The 11,021-nt window shown below is 64.4% G+C and overlaps 1 long non-coding RNA gene across 1 annotated transcript; it reads right to left on the reverse strand.

The window, feature by feature from the left end:
• Positions 1–1,028: 1,028 nt before the first annotated feature.
• LOC141961247 (uncharacterized) lies at positions 1,029–2,793 on the reverse strand. Its single transcript, XR_012633745.1, has 3 exons — positions 2,698–2,793; positions 1,511–1,627; positions 1,029–1,162 (listed from the first exon to the last, which is right to left on the reverse strand). It is a non-coding gene; the product is annotated as an uncharacterized LOC141961247 (long non-coding RNA).
• Positions 2,794–11,021: the final 8,228 nt, after the last annotated feature.

An 11,021-nucleotide genomic window follows, 5' to 3' on the forward strand; every position in this document is an offset into this window, starting at 1 on the left:
GGGGAGTCAGGACAGCAAACCATGGGAAGGAACACAAAACAAATCACATCGCTACATGTGACAGGGCAGAGAAGGAAGAATTAGGAAACAGGGACAGAGACACAGAAAAAAAGAGACCTGGAGCCAAAAACTAATCCTGATGCATACAGAAAGAAGGGGGGTGGGGGTGGGGGGGTGTATTCTAAAACAGGGGAAACAGAGACAGAGAGATGGAGAAAAGACAAAAGCAACAGACGACAAGGCATCGAGAGAGGAATTACTGAATAGTAACAGAGCGCCAGCCAGAAACAGGCCACAAAGCAGCAAAGATCACAGGGGGTACGGGGCACAGAGGAAGGAATTCGCAAACCCGGCACAAGGAGCCAGACAGAGAGAGAGCGAGGCAAAAATTAAATGGTGAAAAGAGACAGACCGCAGGGCAGAGGGAGGAACTGATAAACAGGGACAGGGCACCCGACAGAGCATGATGGAGAACAGGGAAAAAAAAAATAGCAGCAAGCTACAGGGAAGAGGGAGGAATTAAAGAACAGTGACTGGAAGACAGACAGCGACACATGGAGAGAGAGAAGACAAAAGAGCGATGGGCAACAAGATGGATAGGGAGGAAATGAAAAACAGCAGAAGGGAGTCAGCCAGAGAGAAAGACACCGAGGAAAAAGGCCAGACAGTCTATGAGGGACGGAGGTAGGAATGAAAAACGGGGGACAGGGAGCAGGAAAGAGAGAGATGGAGATCGCAGGGAATAGCAGCGGGTGCAGGAAGAAGAAAGGGGCATCAATAGGAACAGGGAGCTGGACAGAGAGGGATGGAGAAAGGCAACAAGAGCGGCAGGGTACAGGGCAGAGAAAGGGAAGACCTACAAGATGGGGACAGGGAGATGCTCCAAGCAAGACGGAAGATACAGGTGAGCAAAAAAAGTTGAGCAGCACCAGAAAGAGAGGAGTCTAGGAGAAAGACAGGGAGGGACCAGGCCACACAAGAGGGATGAGAGGGGCCCAAGAGCTCGGGACTTACTGCAGTTCTCCGCGCTGCCAGGAGAATTTGACAGGTCAGACTCCTCCTTCTGTTTGCCTTCTCCCTTCCTCTTCTACAGCTCCAGGTGCCTGGCTGTCCTCCACTTATGAGAAGATGTAGGTGTCTCACAGCTCTTACGAGATGAGGCCTGCTAGACACAGAACCTCATTCAATCACACACTACGTGCAGGAGTAGGACAGAGGAAAGAGAGAGAAACCGAGAAGTGAGGAGCAGAACGGAAGGATCGAGAGAGAAATGGACTGAGGAGTGATGCAAAAGGTACAGAACAAGCAGTCAGAAGTGCAGACAGAAAAAGAAAAGGGAGCAGCAAGACAAGAGAGAGAAAGCGAGAGAGGAAGGGGGAGCAAGGCAGAAGAAAAGAAAGAAAAGATATAGAGAAGAAGAAAAAAAAAATCACAGCATGGGAAAGAGAAGGGCGGGAAGGGACTGGGACATACAAGGGGGGCGACAGGGCCCCGAGGGCCCGGGACTCACCGCGGCTCTCGCTCCCGGCACTGCCGGGAGAACTGGACAGGTCAGATGCTTCTTTCTCCTTCCTTCCTCCTGCCCCTCCTCTTCTTCTGAAACTCCACTCGCCCGGCTGACCTCCCCCTAAAAGAATACGCGGGTGTCTCTCGGCTCTTACAAGACGTGGCTTCCGACACACGCAGCCTCGCTCGCTCGCTCGCTCGCTCCGCGGCCGTTCCGCGCCTGGGTCCGGCCCGCTGCGGACTGTGCAGAGGGCTCCTCGCTCACCCGGAGAGGCAGGCGCTCTCCCCCTGCAGGGCGAGGCGGCTGCTGCCCACATGCCCTTGACGTTCTCCTTCCTTCCCTTTCTCCGGCCCCTCCAGCTCCAGCCGCGGCGGCTCCCGCCCCGCTGCCCACGGCCGGGAAGGCTCGGCTCCGCCCGTCCCTTCTGGCCCCCGAGCCGTGAGAAGCGCCAGGCCGGGCAGAGACACCCCACGCCAGCCCGAGCTGGGCGCAGCCGGCGGCATCCCCGGGGCAGGAACGGACACGCGCGGCCCCAGCGCGGCCTCGGGAGGGGGCACGGAGGCGGCAGGGACCCTTATTGCCGCGGACCGGCCCGGCCGCAGCCCCAACGCTCACCTCCGCCGCGCACGCGCACTCCCGGGAGACGCCGCGGCCGCGCATGCGCACCCCCGGGCCGGGGGGCACACCGCGTCTCGGGGAGCCGCGGGCAGCCCGCGGGAAACCGCCACAAAACCGCGTCTCGGGCCGCGCCGGTACCGAGGGCTGTGCCGTGCCGCGCGCGCCCGCCAGCGCCGCAGCTGCGGGGAACCGAGAGCGCAGAAACTGCAGCTCCCGGCGTGCCCCGGGGAGCCAACATGGCCGACCGGAAGCCCCCTGCACGTGACTACGGCTCCCGCCGCGCCGCCCGCGCACCCGGAATCCCGGCCGAGCGCAGCCCCGCGCGGCTCCGGGCAGCGCCGCCGCCGCCCGGCCCCGACGCGGAGCGGCCTCCGCCCCCGGTCCCGCCGCACCTTTCCCCGCAGCCGCCCGGCCCCGCTCCTGCCTCGGCTCGCACCGGCTCCTCCTCCAGCACCGGCCCCGGACAGGGAGGGGTCGCTGCCTGCAGCCTCCCTGCCCGCCCCTGCGGCTCCTCCGGCCCGGCCCACGCTCCCCCCCCCCCCCCCCCCCCCGGTAACTATAGCGACCAACACCGTTAATAAACGCCGGAGATGCCCGTCACTCCTCCGAGCTCGCGCTCTATGGGCCGCCGGTCCTCCGGTCGCGGGGCCGCCGCCGCGCACGCGCACTCCGGGGGCCGCCCGGCGCAGCCGCACGCCGCAGGTCGCCTCTCCCCGCCGGGGGAACCTTCCCCGGGCAGCGGGAGCAGCCGCTGGGCGAGACCGCTCCGGTGCGCGGGCCGACGGGACCGACGCTGCCAAATCTTATAACCCCCCGGAGAGGGAGGAGCTCCGGCACGGCCGCAGCGCAGGGCAGCGCAGTCTCGCCTTGTGACCCAGAACTCAGCGGGGTGACCGAAGTGTCGGTCAGAGCAGCCTCAGGGCTCTTTGGACGGGTGGAAGGGGGAGGAAAGCCTGTGACAACGCGACACGGGAGCGCAGAGTTGTTTTAAGGACGAAACAGCGTAACTTCGGTCCCTGGGAGACCAGTACAGTAACTATTAAAAGCACACGTATTGTTAGATATTTTTCCTAAACTCACATTTATCCAATTTAGTTTTTCAAATCCTGGTGATAGCAGAAATAGTTTTTTAAAAAAACCCAGATAAATCCAGGAACATTTCTGCCCGCGTTCAGCCGCTCTTCTGGAGCGTACGCTAGGAGCTGGAGAACCCGAGCAAGCTGTCTGATTATATTTACGGCAGCTCTGGCCCCGACAGCTCCCCCGTCCGTCCCCTTGCCAGGAACTAGCGCCGCGGCGGCTACAGCTCAGCCCAAAGCCAAACCGACACCGACCTCGGCTCTGGAAAGCGCCACCTCATCTCCCCCCGTTTTGCTGATTAGGGATATCAATTCAACTCAGACACCGGAGTGAAAGGAGCAGGCGTATTTTATTAGAAATAACTAAATAACAGAAGAATATGGAAAACACGCAGTCAGGAAAGACGGAAGAGTGCACTCACACAGATAGGAAAATACAGGGTAACGCATCAAATCCTGACTGCCTGAGAGAGAGGGAACAGCGATTAAAAAAGATCCCTCAGCACCTGCACCCGTTGCCATCACCCAGACCCGCAGGCAGCCCCGGTTACAGCGAGGGTTTGCAGAGCCTTTCCCGGCAAGTGGGAAACCCTACGCGGTGCGTCCACCCGTAGGTGAGGCCTCCAAAGTCGCTGTGAGCGGGTCCACCCTTCTATACCCCAAAATCGGCAAGCCAGAAGAGCTGGCACCTTGGTTTGGAGCGGAAATATCTGGTTTCAATCTCACATTAGATTCCCCCGGAGCCTGGCCAGGGCTCAGGGGAGAAGCTAAGGGAGCTCCTCTGCTTACCCAGGCAGACTAGGTGCAAGGGCTCACGTCAGGCCACAGGGCCAGACTACGGTCTCCACGACCCGGTTATTTCATCCCCACACAAAGAAAGATAAATGTACATTCAAGAGAGCCACGTCTTCCACACCTCTTTCACTAACGATGACATACTGAGTGAGCAGCTTCGGCTCAGGGCCTGTTGTTCAGGCTTCAATACTTCCACTTTTTACATCGGAATAGGTGGTTGGTTATCACTTAGTAAAATACCTGTTAGCACAATGGTTAACAGTTATAAAATACACAGGACTCGTCTACAAGTCAACTCTGGCTTGGCCCTATTGTCCAAGCCTTAGCGCTTCACCCCGAGAGTCCCCTTGCAAGCAGCCAGGACCAACACACGCCGCAAACATTCCAGCGGCTGCCAAAGGTTAAAATCCCACGCGCAGCGCCACGTGGCAGGCAGCGGTTAAAGCCGAGTTGGGCAGAAAAGGAGCTAAATGGGGAACACGCAGTTGGAGAAAGCATCTGATTGAGCACCCCCGGCACTGAACAGATGGGGAAAGGGTGGGCACAAACGCCCTTTTGGGGCAGGGAAGAGGAACGTGCTCCTCCAGAGGCTGAGATCCAGCCGCTTCCTTCCCCGTACAGGTGCGGAAAGAGAAGCACTCAGAGCAGGGGAATCCACCTCCAAAACCCTGCTCCCGACTGCTCTTCCCCCGGCATCCCACGCAGCCTCAAAGGGCGCTGCGGGTGGCTGCAGAGCCCTCCCGCTCCCCACGGCTGGTGCAGCCACATCCAAGTACAGAAAGGAGTTTTGAGAAAACTTCAGGAAGTTGGGTCATCGTCAGGTGGAATGGGAGCAGGTTCTAAAACTGGAGAACTACCAAGAGCCGAGTACTTGCTCACGAGGCAAAGAAAACATCCCCAAAGGGGCAGGGACGCTTGAGGCGACCACAGCCCAGGTGACAGGGAGATCCCCTGCCCAGGAAGGCTTTCTCTCGCCTCTTTGGCGGACCGCTGCCGCTACTCCTCCCGCTCGCTCTTGCCTCGAAGGTCCTTCTGCACGCGGTGGATGTCTCTCCCTTCTTCTCCACGAACAACTGCTGCAAGAGCAGGAGAATGCCATCAGGTCTGAGAGCGACGACGGTCCTGGGTGAGAGCTGGCCACAGCACCACCTGAACACCGGCCGCCCTCACACAGCCCTATACCCCCGCCCCCCCGAAAAAACCTCACAGATCGGCTTTTCTTACCCAATCGGTGCTCCGGTGCTGCCACACGTGGAGTCGAGGCGGGCGCTGGAGCTGGGCTCGGAGTCGGGCACTCTGGGCAAACGGAGCTGGGCATGCAGAGCGGCGGCCACCGAGGCTGCGCCCCTGCTTACAGGGGGCTCGAGCCGCTGCCGGGACTGCAAAGTGCCCGGGACTGCAGGGCACGGGCCAGGCCCCGACTTACAGGGCAGCCCCGGTCCCAAAGGCCCACGAGGCCCCTCCTCTCCGCTACAGGGGCGCCCTGACCCGCACCCCGCTAACAGGGCCGCCACCCCACACAAGGCGCCAGCCAAGCACTATCGAGAGTGCTGGGCGCTGTCTGCCCTGAAGGCAGGTGAATCGGCAGCAGCGGCCCTTTCCCAAGAGGTTCTGGGGGCTGGGGAAGCAGAACTTCCCGAGGGGGGTTCCTCATCGCTTGGGAGAAGCTGCCGCGTCACTGCGGAGCAGCTGGTTGCAAGGGGCTGGCGGCTGAGGCCCACCCGTGCTGCCTGTCCCCCTAAATCTCCCCCTGCCCTGCCGTACCCCTGTCCCCTCTCCCTCTATGCTTTAAGCCCCCAGGCCGCCGGGCACCACCAGGTGAGAAAATGGGGTCTGAGGCGGCTCAGGCCGGGGCAGGGGGCAGGAGGGAGGAGGGAGGGCCGGGGGCCAGAGCACGCTGAGGGAAGGTCCCTCAGGCGGCCAGCTTCCCCGTCGTCCAGGCAGAGGAGCTGGCGCCCGACCGCGCCGTCCTTCCAGGCACCTGCTCCCGGAGAAGGAAGAAGCATCCGTGGCCTGCGGAAGAAACTACGAGGCGAGGGCAAGCGAGAGGAGGAGCGGCACGCTGAAACCGGGGAAAGAGAAAGGGGCTGCGGGCAAAGGGCCCTCCCTGTCACCACGGCTGCTGTGGGACAAGAGCGTCCTGGGCAACTCTGGGAGGGTCTCGAGGACTCTGGGGCAGGTACTTGGCTCAGGGCCATTCCCTGCGTTTCTAGAGGCTACCGCGGTTCTCGGTGAAGGGGACACAACTGCCGAGCCTTTGCCCTCGAAGGCCGGGGGCCGCAGACGCCCGCTCGCTACCCGCTCCTCCTGCCGAGGGCGGGGGACGGGCACAACCCTGCTTACAGGGCCGTCGGGTCAGAGGGCTCCACGGCTCGTGGCACTCGCCCCGAGTACGGGGCCGGCACGCTGGCAGGTCGCCAGCAGGACAGGCAGCCACCCAGGCCCAGAGAGCGGGCGGGTCACGCGTCGGCCGTGCTACGACCGCGCGGCTTGGCTCCGTCCTTGGAAAGGAGGGGCCAGCCGGGACTCGCCCTCCGCTCGCGGGCTCAGCGGGGACCGACCCCCTGTTGCTGCACAGAGCCCCTCTTTCCCTCCCGGGAAGTTTAAGCTAAGTACGCTGCAGCGATTTCAACAGGGGCCTAAACAAGAAGCTCCTTCACTCGCTCACTCGCACCGACGCGGACACAGGCAGGCACACGGACACGGACAGGGGGAAAGAAAACTTCCCAGGAGAGAGAGCGAGCTCTGTGCAGCCAATGTCTGGGGAGCCGTCCCCTCCCGCGAGCAAGAGAGCAGAGCCTCGGACCTGTCCCCCCGGACGCACGGAGCCCAGAGGGACTCAACGTGCCACGGGGCTTCGCGGGGGACCAAGGGACAAGTGCCGCGACGCGCCCCGACTCCAGGGGGTCACGCTGGCCAGGCCGCCAGCAGGCAGAAAGCCGCCAGGGCCGGGGAAACAGCCCTCCCCTGCCTACAGGGCGGGCTTGGGGGCCAGAGAGCCCCATTTGCCCCTCGGTGCGGGGACGGTGCCGCTCTCTCCTTACAGGGTCACCCCTCTCTCCGGGCAGCCAAACCGTCGGGGCAAGGGGGCAAAAGGCCAGAGACCCGAGCCCTGCTTACAGGGAGGTCACCCGGCGCAGCGCCGGCCAGGACACCAAAGGTGCCGGCAACGGTGCCGTGGGGAGGCCCCTTTGCCCTGAGCTCCCGCCTCTCCCCCCAGCCCTCTCTTCAGCCCGCCGCTCCTCCTCTCCCTCGCTCCGGCCTCGCAGCTCCTTCACGATGCCTTGTCTTGCTTCTCGAGGAGCTGGTGCTCGGAAGGAAGGCGCAGCCAGGCGCCAGCTCCCCCACCCGGAGGACAGAGCAGAGGCCCCGGCCCCGCTGCCAGGCCCCCCCCCGCGCCCAAGTTACAGGCCGGCCGGCCTGGCTGCGGCTCACCACCACGGCGCGCTTCAGGAGCTCCGCTTCCCGCCCCGGCCGCAGAGACGGCGCCGCTCACCCCCCTTAGAGGGTTGCCACCTGCCCGGCAGCCTGACCACGGGGTGACGTGGCAAAAGGCCAGCAAAAACCCAAAGACCCGAGCCCTGCTTACAGGGGGGTCACCCGGCACAAAGCCGGCCAGGGCACCAAAGGTCCTGGCGACACGCTGGTGCGACCACAGCCCCGGTGACAGGGAGGTCCCTTTGCCCAGAGCGCCCTTCTCCTGCCTCCTCTTGCTGCCCAGACTTCCTCCGCGCCTCGTCCCACTCCCTCTTGGCCTGCAGCGGTACAGGACGGAGACCTCCACGCCGCTCCGCCGCCTGCTGCAAGGGCAGGAGGATGCCGTCAGGTCCGAGAGCGATGCTGGTCCCCGGCGAGAGCTGGCCACAGCACCACCCGAACCCCGGCCGCCCTCCCAACACCACCACCATCCCCCCTCCTTGCGAAAAAGACTCACAGATTGGCTTTCCTCACCCAGTCCATGCTCCAGCACTTCCTGCAGGGATGTCTACGACGGGCGCTTTTCTCCTCCGGGCTCCTGGCCGCGTTCAGCGAGGCTTGGACCCTCCACCGCCCCTGAGGCGATGGCCGTCCCTCCTCAGGCAGCTCCAGTCCCCTCTCACCGGTCCTGAGGAAGCTCCGCTCCCCCACCCCCCGCCGTTGACGACACTCCCCCCCCCAGGGTGATGACACCACCCCACTTCCCCCCACCAGGCGACGACACTGCTCCCCCCCCCCACACAGACACAGAGGCGACGACACTGCTCTCCCCCCCCCCCCCCCCCCGCCGAGGCGACGACACTGCTCCCCCCCCCTCCCCCGCCGAGGCGACGACACTGCTCCCCCCCCTCCCCCGCCGAGGCGACGACACTGCTCCCCCCCCCCTCCCCCGCCGAGGCGACGACACTGCTCCCCCCCCCCTCCCCCGCCGAGGCGACGACACTGCTCCCCCCCCCCTCCCCCGCCGAGGCGACGACACTGCTCCCCCCCCCCTCCCCCGCCGAGGCGACGACACTGCTCCCCCCCCCTCCCCCGCCGAGGCGACGACACTGCTTCCCCCCCCCCCCCCCGCCGAGGCGACGACACTGCTCCCCCCCCCCGCCGAGGCGACGACACCGACCCCCTCCCCAAGGCGGCTCCCGTCCCGTCCCCCCCCCCCCGTTCCCAAGTCGATCCGGTACTTCCCCAGGCAGGTTCGACTCCTGCTCGCCCCTTCCCCGGGCAGGTTCCCCTCAGGCGACCGCTCCGCCCCTCACAGCGGCGCTTTGTTCAGAGCGCCCTTCTCTTTCCTCTTGCTGCCCAGACTTCCTCCGCTGCTCCTCCCGCTCGCTCTTGCCTCGCAGGTCCTTCCACACGCAGTGGACATCTCTCCCTTCTCCGCCACCAGCTGCTGCAAGGGCAGGAGTGTGCCGTCAGGTCTGAGAAGGACGCCGGTCCCCGGCGAGAAGTGCCCACAGCACCACCCGAACCCCGGCCGCCCTCCAACCCCCCCTTCCCCCCCGAAAAAAACCTCACAGATCGGCTTTTCTCACCAGAGCCGCTGCTCCAGCACTTCCTGCAGGGACGACCGCGCCGGGCACTCGTCTGCTCCAGGCACCTTGCCGCGCCTGGCGGGTCCAGGACTCTCCTGAGCCCCTCAGACAATGGCGCTCGCCCCCCCACAGGCGACTCGGGTCCACCCCCGCCCGCCCCGAGCCGAGCCGAGCCGATGAGGTCCCCGCCGAGGCGGCGCCGATCGCCGAGCAGCCTTTTCCGGGGGCGCCGCTCCCGCTCCTCTCAGGCGGCCGCGCGGCGCCTCACTGCTGCGCGCGCCGTTCCCGCCCTTCGCCTCAGGCGAAAGCTCCGCCCCTCACGTCGGCGCGCGGCGTTCCCGCCCGCCGAAAGCGTCGGGGGCGTGCCGAAAGCGTCGGGGGCGTGCCGAAAGCGTCGGGGGCGTGCCGAAAGCGTCGGGGGCGCGCCGAAAGCGTCGGGGGCGCGCCGAAAGCGTCGGGGGCGCGCCGAAAGCGTCGGGGGCGCGCCGAAAGCGTCGGGGGCGCGCCGAAAGCGTCGGGGGCGCGCCGAAAGCGTCGGGGGCGCGCCGAAAGCGCCGGGGGCGCGCCGAAAGCGCCGGGGGCGTGCCGAAAGCGCCGGGGGCGTGCCGAAAGCGCCGGGGGCGTGCCGAAAGCGCCGGGGGCGTGCCGAAAGCCGAGATACAGGAGCAGGGGCGGCCTGAGCTCGGGCACAGCGTAGAGGCGGGATTACCAGGAGGGAGGGAAATGGGCAGGCAGGCACATGGAGCGGCAGACAGGCTCGCCGAGGATAACAATGCCTGGGAACTGGCCAGAGAAAGCTGTGGGCAAAAAGAGACCCCAAAGCCGATCTGAAACAAGAACTGAACAAGGAAAATAACAGCGTTAGGTTACAGGAGAGAAAGGGAGGATGAAACAAAGGAAGGAGAGAGAGCAGGACCAAGCATCTGGAAGAAAGAAAAAGGGAGAGCTAGAAGAAGACACAAGAGGGAGTGGGATAAGGAACGAACGAGAGCAGAAGTACAGGGAAGAAAAAAACAACAAAAATCATAGCAGCATGGGATAGAGAGGGGGCCAGGGGACAGCCCAAAACGTCCAAGAGGGGCAACAGGGCCCGAGGGTCCGCGACTCACCGCAGCTGTCGCTCTCAGCGCTGCCAGGAAAAATTTGCCGATTCAGACCCTTCTTTCTCCTTCTCTCCTCCCTTCCTTTTCTGGAGGTGCAGTCGCTCAGCTGCCCTCCACCTCAAAGAACACGCGGGTGTCTCTCGGCTCTTACAAAACGCAGCTTCCTGCACGTGTGGCCTCGCTCGCACGCTGCGCTGCCGTACCGCGCTCTGGGTGACGCGCACGGACCCTGATCGCACGCTGGCGGTCCGGCCCGCTGCGGACTGTACAGAGGGCTCCTGCCTCGCCCAGAGAGGCAGGCTCTCTCTTCCTGCAGTGGAAGGCAGCTGCTGCCCACATGCCCTTGATTTTCTTCTTTCCCTTTCTCAGGCCTCTCCAGCTTCAGCTGTGACAGCTCCTGTCCACAGCCAGAAAACGTCCCAGGGGCCTGTCCCTTCTCACCTCTCTGCTGCGAGGAGCACAAGGGCAGGCAGAGAACCCCACACAGTTCTGAAGTGGGTCCAGTCGACAGCATCCCCAGGGAAGGAACAGGCAAGCGCGGCCCCGGTGAGGCCTCTGGGAGAAGGTGAAGCGACTGCCGTTATTACCGTAGATCGCCCCTGGCCGGAGCCCCCCTTCCACAGGGGCTCCTGCGGAGGCGCCAAGGGCCGGCTTGCCGCCATCCCCGCGGGGCTCGGGGGTGACCTGGGGCTACGGGACGGGCTTCAGGGTGAGGTGCGAGACCTGGGGCCAGGACACGGTGCGGGCGAGGCCAGTGCCAGCTCAAGGGGAGCTCTGGCAAGCTGGGGAGGCACCCGGCACCAACCCCCGGGGGACACCCATCTTCTTCCCCTCTGCCTTTGTCCCAGCTCTCGGGTAACTCCCTGGGGCTCCCCCGGCCCGGATCACCTCCAGGAGAGCCGAGGCCTGA

The sequence above is a fragment of the Athene noctua genome, chromosome 5, assembly GCF_965140245.1.
Source record: "Athene noctua chromosome 5, bAthNoc1.hap1.1, whole genome shotgun sequence".
In the NCBI taxonomy this organism is placed as follows: Eukaryota; Metazoa; Chordata; class Aves; order Strigiformes; family Strigidae; genus Athene; species Athene noctua.